Source organism: Silurus meridionalis, chromosome 6, assembly GCF_014805685.1.
Source record: "Silurus meridionalis isolate SWU-2019-XX chromosome 6, ASM1480568v1, whole genome shotgun sequence".
NCBI lineage: Eukaryota > Metazoa > Chordata > Actinopteri > Siluriformes > Siluridae > Silurus > Silurus meridionalis.
In genome coordinates, this window is record NC_060889.1 from 27,777,860 (window position 1) to 27,790,901 (window position 13,042).

Here is a 13,042-nt window from a genome sequence, read left to right on the forward strand (position 1 = left end):
ATTTTCCCTTCACTTGAACTCAAGGAGACTCAAACCCATGACAATGTTCCTGTGCACAAAGTCAGCTCTTGGAAGATCTATAGAGCTTTAGAGCTCCAACCCTATTGAACAGTATGAGTATGAACACTGACTGCACCCCAGGCCTCCTCACCTCCTCACCTCCATCACTACCTGACTTTACTAACAACCTTGTAGATGAATGAATTTCCACTAATCTCCACAAAATCTAGTGGAGCATCTTCCCAGACGAGTGGAGCTCATTATAACAGAAAATGAGGACTGAATGTGGAATGGGATGTTCATAAAGCACATACAGGATTATGCTGAGGTGTCCACAAACCTTTGTCTCCATACATTTCTCAAACTTCATGGAAGAACAGACATGAGAGGATATCAACTGTGGAACAAGTTAAGAACTGATACTAAATTTTGAAATCAGTAATAAAAAATGACCAATGAAATGTCAAGCGCAGAAGAAATCTTGTCCTCATGACAACTATGATGTGAAGAAAGACATCCCGACACTTACAGTAAGAATAAAGCTAAGATGTAAAGTGTAATTGTGCTCAAATTCTAAATTACAACCTTCAGATCAGCAGTTCAACATCTTAACATTGAGCTTCTACATCCCAATTCAAAGGTACACCTGAGGTAGACATTGTGGACACTTGAGGAACCACTGGACAAACGAACATTTTTGGAAAATGTGTACTTTTGTTTGTAGATCATTTTAATGAAAATGTTTATAGCAATTAAAAAATTCTATAATAATAAATTAGAAACTATAACTGAATCCAAATTCCAAATATAAATAAAATAAATAATAATCTTAATCAATGATGTAAAGTATTCTCTTAAATATATATTTAATTCTAATTCTAATTTAAAATCTATTCAATTCTACTAGTATTCGTAAATTCGTAAATGAATTTAATTCTGTTTATATATTTAAATCTATTTAATTCTATTTATCGTTGAACATCTATTAAATTTTATTAATCATTTTAAAAACTCAATTTAATTATTTTCAGACTTAATGATCCATTTAATTCTTTTTATAGTAAAAATGTATTCTATCTATTTTATTCTATTCACAATTAATTTTGATCTAATTCATTTATTTCTAAATAAATTCTATTTATAATTTAACACCTATTTCATCATTTATGTTTTTAATATTTTTCTAATTCTATCCAGTAGTAAACACCTGTTTAATTCTATTTAAAATGTAAACCTTATTTAATTCTATTTATATATTTAAAAATGTATTTTATTTTCTTTATATTTTTGAATGAAAGATTATATTAAAACCTGACCCCACCTGTAACCCCTGCTGTTCTGGTCACATGATCTCTGGACACTAAGGAGCGAATGTTCTTCCATGTGATAAATATATTATTAGATATTATTATTGTGTATATAATCACACTCACTGCTGTTCCTATTAAACGCTGCATTATGACCGAGTCAGCGAGCTGCTACATGCCCTAAAGACGAGTCCAAAAGTCTTGAGGTGGAGAAGGATCACTGCGTTTGACACCTGGACTTGTTGAAACAGGCACTTGGAGAACACATCCTGACACCTGAAGAGGAACCATGGACGCGCCACGTAGCCAGAACCTCGCTAAAAAGCTTTCCACGATGTACTTACGCCTTTGCCAGATCATTAACATGCCTCGTCATATTAAATCAAAGTGACACAATTGTAATCTGAAAGATATTTCCACTGCAGGATGAGTGGAGGCACGTCTTCAGGATCGTTCCCTCTGCTTGATTTACATTTCAGGCGTCGTGGATTCGCTTTATATCCGGAATGCGAACACACCCAAGGCATATTTTACGTCGATTGATGAAAACCGAGTAATGTAAGTGTAAATGTTGTGTATCAGTCTTTCTGAGAATGTGAAGAAATTAAACAAATGGAAATAAAAATAATAATAATAAAAACCAAAAATATGAAAATGGTTGCAAAACCGGAAACAAATACAAAAAAAATTAAATCTTTTAAATAATAGAAAATCAAAAAAAAAACAAAAAAACCCCACAAAAAAACACAAAAAATTAAAAAGGCAACATAAAAAAATGAACTACCGATACAAACAAAAATATAAACACGATAAAACAAATCATCAAATTAGAAAACGAAATAAAAACTACATTTACCAGAAAACAAAGCAAAAAACAAAATAAAAAAAAGTTAAAAATGCAATAACAAAAAAAGAAAGAAATATGCCAATAAATCAAGAAAAAAAAAACTATACTGGAAGACATTAAAAGGAAACAGGATCCAGAATAAATTCAGCAAAAAAAAAACATCATTTCACTCACAACAATAACAAACATTACAATGCCAAAAGTATTGGGACATTTACACCCATATGTCTTTGTATCGTACACAATTGTTTGAGTCTTTGGATGCGAGAGCATGAAATTTTCCATCTGCTTGAACTAGGACCTACAATGGCAGTTTGACGATGTTGGGATTGAAACTCTTGATCTACTGGTCCTTTGTTTTCCACTGAGCTCCCATTTCCCACAGGCATTATAATGCATACATGATAAATTGTCATGTAATGTTTTATTTCAGTCCAAACTGTTGAAATTTGATGTTGAGACTAGTTGTGAAGATGTTGTGACTCATTGACTAAAATATCTGATCATCGATAAATAGATTGTGTTTAACAAAATAAAAGGCTGAACGTTTTCCAGCAAATTCCATGTCCACTGTCTGGGCTTGCGTTTCAGGCTTGCTTCATTTAGCAAGATAGCAAAAGAGACAACGATTTCTAATCAGCAATCACGCTCACTGGCTTTGTCTTTTCACCTGGATCACCACCCAGGAATCTGATTCCTTGAGGGCAGAGAAGAGGAAAGCCTTCAAAGAAATCAGACAAGCCAGCTAGCAAATATCGAGTGTTTTAAACCACAGCGATTCTGATTGGGCAGAACTTTTTAGTATAGATCATGGGAGGTGGTAGCTTTGGATCTGTAGGTCAGGAGTTTAAATCCCAGCACCACCAAGCTCCCACTGCTGGTTACTTGAGAAAGGCCCTTAATCATCAAATAGTTAAAATTGCCATAAAAGTAAATGCAGATCAATGCATGGTTTCGAACATTTCTATAGTAACATCGTACGTGCGTATTCAAATTTGAATTTGAATAAATAAATCCATTTTAAATTTGAAATACATTAAAATTTCTATTTCACCCACCCAAAATATTTGAATATTTAAAAAAAAAAGTCAAAAATTTATGACCCTGAATAGTCTGATTCAATTCACAATCTCACCGAATTTTCGCAAAGTTGCTTTAAAACGAGGATCGTACCATTTTGTTTATATGGTGCCGCTCAATTTCTGATTTCATATAAAACTACTGTGTTCTTCTCTCTAAGTTAATATTCAGCTCATTATACTATTATTTCTGTAAATAGAAATGTGTAAAGGAAGAAGCTTTTAATAAACATTTTTAACGTGCATGATAAAATCCAACCCCCCGTAACAGATTTTACTTTCCATGATCTGTGAGTCACACAGGAGCTGTTTATTCTGTTCTAATTTAATTCGGTACATTAATTCCTGATCGTTTTTTGTCGCGTCGATGTTACGCTCTACTTAAAGTGTGGAATGCAAATCTTGTCTGCGGTGTGGCCTTTCTGCAGCTATGTTTTTTTTTAGGTTTATTGATCCAAAATGATTTTATACATTTTCTTCCGTAGTGATGTCGCCCATAAGGAGACATTCATGTAACATTAAGTCTCCAGTGCAAGACATGTAACCTTGTGAGGTAAAGTTGTCATATTCAACAATAATGTAACTATACACGGATACCAACTACATCGAGTCATTGTTTGATAACAATTTTTGTAAAAAAAATAATTATCAGGTCAATATGTTTTCCATAAAAGTGCATGTAAAAACGCACATTTCAAAAATTTTACCTCATAAAAATGCTAAGATCCCAATTTTAGGTATAAACAAACAGTGTTTAGAAATCTCACACTGAATATACTGTACAAGACAGGACATGTGTCATGAATAAACAATATGAATTAGTAAGAATCAGATCCATGCTAGATTTTTTCAGCAAACACACTGATTCATGGAATCTGTGTCACGAGTTACAGTAAACGTCGCATATGTTTTCGGGAGTGCGGGAAATGGTGGCAGATATATGATATGGTATCACCCACGCATCCAGCTGTTTGAAGACAAAGAAGGGATGGTGAAGCCCTCAGGAACACTGCTCAGATGTGATTCATGCGACATAGGTGGTCGATCTCCGTGTGCTATTTGGCTCCCGTTCCCATGGAAGCTAAGCCCAAGGTCTTTGGATGTTTGTTATTAAGCAAGATATGCACCTTCTTGGCAGCAAGATGGATGAAGTCTAAAAGAAAATCACTCTAAGAATGGCTGAATCCCACTACTGTATACGCTGAAGTCCAATAATGGCCCCTCGAGCAAGAAGTTCAAGCCGCAAGAGATTAGCCGTATTAGATTTTACCTCATTGTTGCTAGGTACAGTATGTTCCTCAGATCCTGGTTCCAAACGATTAAAGCATTAGACTTTGGATCTTAAGGTTGTGAGTTAGCCACACCAAGCTGGGCCCTTGATTAAGGCCCTTAACCAAAAAACTGCTCAGGATAAGGACGTCTTACAAATGTCGTAAACACAAGGTTATCCGTCTTGTGAAATGTCCAAGAAGGTGTTTATCTGCACACAATGTTTTTCTGGAAAAAGACCAAAGGTGTTCTTGGATAACCGTGATCCCAACCCTTTGGACCAAGCACTATATCAGTCTCCAATAACAAACCATCTTTGAAGGTTTAATGCTCAGAGTCCACCTTCTTACACAACTACGTCTACCTCCCATGATTCGTTACAATTAGGCTTATGTGTGAAAGTGGAGAGAAGTAATAGATTAACAAGAAATTTGCTGCTGTCAGAGCCGCCGTTATCAAGAATTACTCAACACCTTCTTGACCAAGCAGAGTCCAGAATTCAAAGAAAGTGCTGTGTTAGAACATTGTATAATCTATATCTAAAACAGTGATAGCGTTGATGATGTTGCAAAATATGTAAAACATAAATGGTGCTAAAAATACGTTCCTAATTTTGCTCATTACTTCTTCAAGAAATAAAAATTAGAAGCTCACATGTACATTACATCTCACTGAAAGTCTTTCTTTGCATATCCCAGCAATGTTAGGAAGCCGTGATACAGTGCCCCTGGACCACAGAGGGTTTAGGGCCTTGCTCAAGTGCCCATCATTGGCAGCTCAGCAATACCAACAACTGAACCTCCAACCTTCCAATCAATTACCCAAAGCCTTAACCACTGCACTACCACTACAACTGTTATGTGGTGAATTGTTCTCCTGCTCCAGACGTTGCAGATGTCAACACCACTAACCATAGTGATAAGTCTGTGGAGATGACATCACCCAGAGATAAACTGCTTAAGCTTTCCTAAATAACACACCATGCTACGTTCGAAAGCATAGCATCTCATTGGGCTAATTATTACTATCGAGTGGCATTTAGTATTTCCTGTGGTTTACTTTCCCTCACCTTGATTTCTCTATTATTTTTTTGGTTGGCCCAGATTCAGCAAGCCAAAATTCCATAGGGGGTCTTTGTGGTCACGTTAGAGGCAAAGACTCATGGAGCTACCTTTCATTACAAGAAAGAAAAATATCTACAGACTTATAAAAACCCTCGAAACGAGCCTCAAAACTCAAAACCAGTGCCCAGGTTGCATGTTGGAACTGACAGCTTGCAACTATGGCATAATTAATTGTAACTCTTCTAACTTGTTCATCAGAAGGAATTGAAAAAACTTTTCTCAGAGATTTTGGCTCCAGGATGGGGGGTTTCTTCTTGGGAAGCACAGAGGACCTCCAACCGTTGGGGATCACTCGATGTCAGCATCGAGCCAAACAACAGAGCGTGATTAATGGCGTTCGTGGCCGTGCTGAACCCCAGGCGACAGCAGGAACACCATAAAATGCAACAGGAAGTCAGGCTCAGTGAGGGCAGAGAGAAGACCATTAGTCTGGAATGTGACCTGGTTCAGCAAGGTGGAGAAAAAGCATTCTGTGCTGACCACGGGTCAGAAACGCAGAAATGTCGAGAGGACGTTTCCACACTGAGAAAAATTTTAAACAGGTTTATCTTGGAACCCAATCTGAAAGATAAACACTGGAGTAGGGTACTACGCTCTCGGATATAAATAATGGCCAGGGCCAGTCACATATTAGTACATTTACTCCCCTTAATGTAATTGAGTAGGTTTTTTTTCTTCTTTTTAAATCTATCATTCAATTTTTTTTTCTTGAGTGTGTTTTGTTTGCAGTATTGTACTTTCCATTTTAAATCATATCTGTTATTTAGTTAAAAAAAAAAGAAATAACTCAAAATGCTGAAAAGAAATTGCTGGAAACTACTGCACTGACCCATTGATGGGCGGAGAACAACCACGGGAAACTTAAAAGAAAGAAAGATGGAGACGGACAAGACAGATAACAGTGATGCAGATCCAGCTGAAAGCAAAATGGCATCAAATCGAGGTCAGTTACAAATATTTATATCATTAGATTACATCACTGCTTGACAGTGCTAATGTTGGTTGGCACCAAGGTGCACAATGAGGCTAACTCTATTACAATTTATATGTTATCTGAAATGTATTATGTGTTATATTTTAGTGTAGATTTTGATTCACCAGTGTGGAAAAACGCTGGAGTCGTTTAAAGCACTCACTGGAGTTTTTTTTGCAGCAGCAGCAAAAGTGCAAAACTCAGATTAGATTTAAGTCATAGAATGTAGTGTTTTTCATTTATTTATTTATTTTTATTTTTTGTTATTGCACACCGCATAGTTCTTTTGAACTACACTAGAGTCCCCCACCCCCCACTATTAAAATAAGTAACATGGGAAATTTTAAATTATGTACTTTAAAATTTTACTTGAATATATTTTTAAAGCGATAACTTTACTTGTACTTAAGTTTTAATGAATTAAAAGTACTTTTACTTGGGTAAAAAGTTTTATTACACTTTTCACCTTTGCATTCCATCTAGGTGAAAAAAATTTCCTTGTTAGAAGGCTCGGTTGACTAAATCACTAGATTTGTCTCTTTTGATGTGATTGCAAAAAATATTGATAGATTTGATCTAATAAATAAAACAGAGTCTTCTAACTCTGAAATGACGTGGGCAGGGTGAGAGGGTAATGCCGAGGGGGCAGGCTTGTTGCTAGAAACAAACTGCACTTTCTGTCTCCCCAGAACTGCATATTCTTGTCGCTGGGGTGGTACCATCAAGGGTATATCTTTGGGTAGCATTAAGAATACATCCTTACGTATCATCAAGGGCAAACCATTGGGTATCATTAATGATATATTTGGGGGGTACCATCAAGGGGACAACTTTGGGTTTCCTAGAATACATCTTTTGTTCTTTTAGTGGGTGGCCATTTTAACCCTAGAAAAGTCATGTGCGGTAGCTGTAATTAGCTTTGCTAGGAGTAAATAAAGCTGTAAAAGTAGATACAAAAGATATCCCCTTGATGGTACGCCAACAACAACGATATTTCCAGTTAAGTTCCTTTATTTCTGAGACTGTAGCCAAAACCTTATTCCCTTAGACAGCGAAACATCTTGTTTCTAGATTCAAACATCAGATGCTTTACATCTGGTCAAGTTATTTCCTGACTCATCTTCTGAGAAATCCTCAGATCTTCAGATTGAACGATACCAAATGCTAAGGATGTAAAAACAATTTCCAATTTCCAAGCCTTATTCGACTTGTTGCTTACAAATTTTTTTTACCCAACGCTAAGTTTGGTCCAAAGAATCCAGGGAGGAGTAAGAAGTTATTTTAGCTCTGTTTGTTTAGCAGTTCTGGAACTTTAACCTGTATTTGTCTCGCCTCCTACACTGAACGTTATACAGCAAAGGAAAAAAAAAGCTGCCGGAAACAATATAGGGCACCCTGACTGGACGGAGGATCTTGTGGGCTTCATAACAGATTCGAAACCAACTCAAAATTGCAGCCTCCAAAACCAGAGAGCCAAAAGAATGTAGTTGTGAAATGATGACATAGTTTTCTACTATATATTTCACATTTTTCTTTCCCTTTCAGGATTTATTGTTTTCTCCCTCCTCATGTTCTTTTTCAACATTATAGAAACTTCATGCTGGGGGCTGCCACTTCGTGGTCCAGATGTCCCCAATGGTGCTTGTAATGCTTTACACATGTGAGCTGCATAACTGCTCTGCATAATAGGGACATGGTACAGAGGCCAGGAAAAGGCAGGCAGCTTTAATATCACTTTTCTACTGTCAGATCTTTCCACCTGGGCTTAAATACGCTAACAGACGAATGCTTTAGGAACACAAACAGGGATTCGAGACCAGCGGTTGATATATGTAGACTTACATCTGCAGCATTTATAAACTTACTATGTTCTTAGTTATACAGCTGAGCAAATGAGAGTTGCTCAAGGGCCCAGCAATGGCAGCTTGGTGGTGCTGGGATTTGAACCCATGATCTTCTGATCAAATCCAGCTTTGATCCACTGCACTTCCACTGAGCTATGCTTTTACTCACTTAGAAACAAATACATGTCAATAGTTGGTTCACTTTTTGGTGAGGTATTTCTTTATGTTTTAGGGTACATTTAGCATTTTTCTAGAATAACATGAACACTTTTTGTTGTGGTCATCAATAAAATAAATAGTAAACAAAAATCATACAGTATGGAGTAACTTCTGATCAAAATGTTGCAAGTTCAAATCCCACCACCACTAAGCTTTACATTTACAGTATTCGGCAGACACTCTTATCCAGAGTGACTTACAATTATATAATTTATTCAACTGAGCAATTAAAGGTTAAGGATCATGCTCAAGAACCCAGCAGTGGAAGTGCTGGGATTTGAACTCACAACCTTCTGATCAGAAATCAAGAAGCTCAACCACTGAGCTACCACCACCTAAGCTGCCATTGCTGGATCCTTGAGAGAGATTCTGAATAACGTGGGCACAAAAACAACATGGGCACCGAGTCAGCTAACTTTTTATGACTGATGGATTTTCTTTTCTACAAAACACTAGAGTGCTTTTGCGTTAAAATATAACTCTATGTATAACTGTGTTTAATACTGTGAGATGTCACTTGCTGGATTTAGAGGAACTTGATTACCATAAGCGGACAAATAGACATTTCAACTTGATAGAAGTGTGGATTGGTTGGAGCTTGGAAATTGGTATCTTGGTGGTTAAAATGTTGGACTTCTCATCAGAAGGTCATGATTTATAAACCCAGAACCACCAAACTGGCACAGCTGGGTTCTCAAACAAGGCCCTGGTCAGTTGTAAGTCGATCTGCATAACGGCGTTTGCCAAATGCCATAAATGTAAATGAATTACTTCAATAACATGCCTCTAACACTTCTTCATGCAGGGCACATCATGAAATACAGCGCAATAAGATTTCATGAATTGCCTTTGGAAAAAGGAGCTAATCATCTTCTCTACAACTTCTCTACAATACTCCCCAAAGTGACTCGCTAAACTGCAAGTTTCGTTTGGAAACAAAGGGCAAATGGCAAACACAGGTCGGCCTTATTTGCTATTTGGAAAAGTTGCCTTAATATATAAATGGTGAAAAGTTTGGCCTGTCAGGCTTTTAAATAACTTTCCATGCATATATCGTGGGTTTGACCATAACCACCAAGTGGTTGGGAGGGAACAATAGACTAGAAACGTTCACCAGGTTGTTCAGTTTCTTCATATTCTAGCCAACTCGTCTTGCGTTTGCTAACTCAAGCTTGCATCGTTCAAGCATAAACAATTAAGGCAAGAGGATGGTATTTTTAATGTTAGATTGAGCAAAAGGGCAGTGCTTCCACATAGTATCAGTTCATGTTAGTGTTCAAAACCCCTACATGACTGTCAGTCGTTCCACATTCGTATGTCAATCGATTGGTTCATGTTTGCTTTGGGAAATAAAATCAGCTGTCTTTGCATATTTTGAAAATAAAGATGCTTGTCACATGTACATTACAGGACAGTGAAACTCTTTATTATACTATTATGGATTATATTTTAAATATAATCTTTATTTTATACAGCACCTCTAAACGTTACATCTCAAAGTGCTTTCCAAAAATAAAAAAGCATAAAAATGTAAAATAAAAAAAGGGATTAATAAATAAATAAATTAATTACTGGTAATAATAATAATAATAATAATAATAATAATAATAATAATAATAATAATAATAACAACCAATAAAATCAGTAAAATAAACATTACAGAAACATCACAAAAATGTAAAAAAATTTACTCGGACGTTCTCTTGAAAAAGTACGTTTAAGAGCAGATTTAAAAACAAAAAAAGACTCATCCTGTCCAATCTCAATGGGGAGAGAATTCCAAAGTTTTGGTGCACAGAAGGAAAATGCCCTTTAAGCAATAGTATTGCCTTAAAGGTCAGGATAAGTATTTTAATGTCAATTCAGAGTCTGACAGAGAGTCAAAGCAATGACTCCAAATCTGGAGAATTATGCTCACCAGACCTGGTCTTTGTCAGAATCCTACTGTAGCAGCTGAATTTTGAACAACCTGCAATTTATTTAGGGTAGATTTTAAACCCCTGACAAGCAAAGCATTACAGAAGTCAATGAAAATAAACCAATGTATTGATCAATTTTTCAACAAAATCTTGCTTGTTTCTGAGCTCAAAAGCTTTACAGTTTCTAACTGTATTTTCTACACATATTCCAGCAATGTTATGAGGAGTCAGCTATGCTACACCCCTGGACCACAGAGGATTAAGGGCCTTGCTCGAGGGTCCAAGAGTAACAGCTTGTTTAATACCAGGGCTTGAACCTCCAACCATTTGATCAATAACCCACAGCCATAACCACTGAGCTACCACTTCATTTCAGTAAAAATGAGACGAGACATGATGAGATGACAAGACCCTGAAAAATTCCACTTTAATGGTTTCAATAATGAATTAGGAGGATTTCAGTATTGTGGCCAGCCAAAAGGGACAAAAAAAAAAATTATGCCATACAAGTCAGTAGCTTCTCAATTTGACATACATCTGAAAGGGTATTTCCGGCGGCTCATGGTGATCCTATGGCTTGTCTTTGGCTCCACAAGGCTTGATTTGAGAATTCTACACCAGACTTTCCAACAATGTGTGTCTCATATTGTATAATAATGAAGATCTTCATCATCAAGACTTTGAAGATCGAAGAAATGGACTATGATCGATTAGTTTGTGAAGCCAATTTTGATCCAATTTTATGTACATTTTGCCATATTCATTCAGATTTTTCAGAGCTGTCCCATGAGTGGTGAGTAATTCTGCCCCATGTTCTTATTGGACGATCCTGGTGGCAGGACAGTTATCTCACAGAATGTTCATAAAATTTGAAGGCCACACACATTGTCCTGCTTCAAACCGTGATCACTTTTAATACTAACTTTTAATAACACATTTGCCTCATTTGATTCAATAAATATTGACACCTTAAGGTTTTTCGGAATATTGATATTCCTTATAGAAATCACTAACGATCTTCAAAGCAGCCATGCTAACAATCTGGGGGTGGGGGGGGGCAAGAGAAACCATGTAGGACTTCCTCACTCGCTGTGCTGTTATGTGTGCATTGACATATGCTTCCAATTAGCACGAGGTCCGGACCTCAGAAGGTAGAAAGCGCTCAAAATCTGAGGAACGTAAGGAGAAACCTTGACTCTCATTGACTCTCAGAGCTCATTGTACCCTATCTCTTTCTGGACACTCTGCCAACACGTAATCATTTACGAGAACAAAACACCCTGTGAAGCTTCATTCATCCATGACCTGGACATAAATGAGCCGATCAGACTGGAAGGAGAATGATGAATGAGCTTGAGGAGCATGAATGAGAAGATCCTGCAGCTAATCAGCTTACCTTTGAGGTCTTCTTCTTTTTCTTTGACTTCAATGTTTTGCTTCTTTTTCTTCTTCAGTGTTTGCTCTGCAGGCAAAAGATCAAACACATCTTCTCACGCTTTCAAGGAAAATCTTTTTCAACATCGTGGTTCCCCTCAGAGATTCAAGTTCCGATTAAAATCACATCCAGGAGGGGGTTTTTCTAACCAAAATCCAGGTTCTTCACGTTCACGTTTAGGATCGTTCAGTTCTCTACTCAAACTCCAAACTTTGAGACAGAGAGTGAGAGAGAGAGAGAGAGAGAGAGAGAGAGAGAGAGAGACGCCACCACAAGCCCTAGCATGAGTCCTCCCCCTTTGATCCCGCCCTCCATCCCTCTCCCGCTCCCTCTCTCTTTCTCTTCTATCTTTCCCTCCCTCCGTTCTGTGCTGGTGGTAATGTTCAGGCTGTGGATTTGGGGGGAAGGGAAGGGGGTTTAGGTTGAACAGGAAGGCACATGCCTTTCGCACCAGAAACGCTGCTGATGTTTAAAGGATTCGCGGATTTACAGACGCCAAACGAAGAGAAAGAAAAAGTTGTTTTTTTTATTCTTTTTTTTTTCGACCTAGTTATGGCATTATGCTTTTGGTGAATGAACTTCTCAGACACCACATAAAGGCAAGTAATTTTAGGGTTAACCTGCCAAGACATGGAATTAACTTCCATAAAAAAGAAAAAAGATTGTAAATGTTGTTTATGTTTTTTCTCTCTTTTTTTTTCTTCAAGGTTACTCATCCAGACCCTCATTCAGACCAGACATGTTGAAAGAGTGGTTCAACATTCCACTACATGTCTAATAAAGCAAACGATTCAAATGTTTGCTCCTTGGAACACTGAATGCACTCACATCTTGCAAGATCTTGCAAGAGGACGGACCTTCCAAAAGACCAGATCCTCTCAGAAACATTTACACCTGACTAGAAAATCTATTTTAAGCAACCCATTTCATAATTAGTCTCCATTTGCTCTTATAATAAGCTCTACTCTTTTGGGAAGATGTTCCTCTAGATTTTGTGGAGATTCATTTAACTGCAAGGGTGTTAGT

The 13,042-nt window shown here is 37.1% G+C and overlaps 1 protein-coding gene across 2 annotated transcripts in view; it reads right to left on the minus strand.

Moving 5' to 3' along the window:
- The window catches only part of LOC124387089 (tensin-3-like), a 67,111-nt gene extending 54,846 nt beyond the window's left edge, over nt 1–12,265 (minus strand). For both annotated transcript variants that reach the window (XM_046851189.1, XM_046851188.1), the window contains exon 1: nt 11,978–12,265. The gene's annotated coding sequence lies outside the window, so the exon portion shown is untranslated. The remainder of the gene's footprint in view (nt 1–11,977) is intronic.
- Nucleotides 12,266–13,042: the final 777 nt, after the last annotated feature.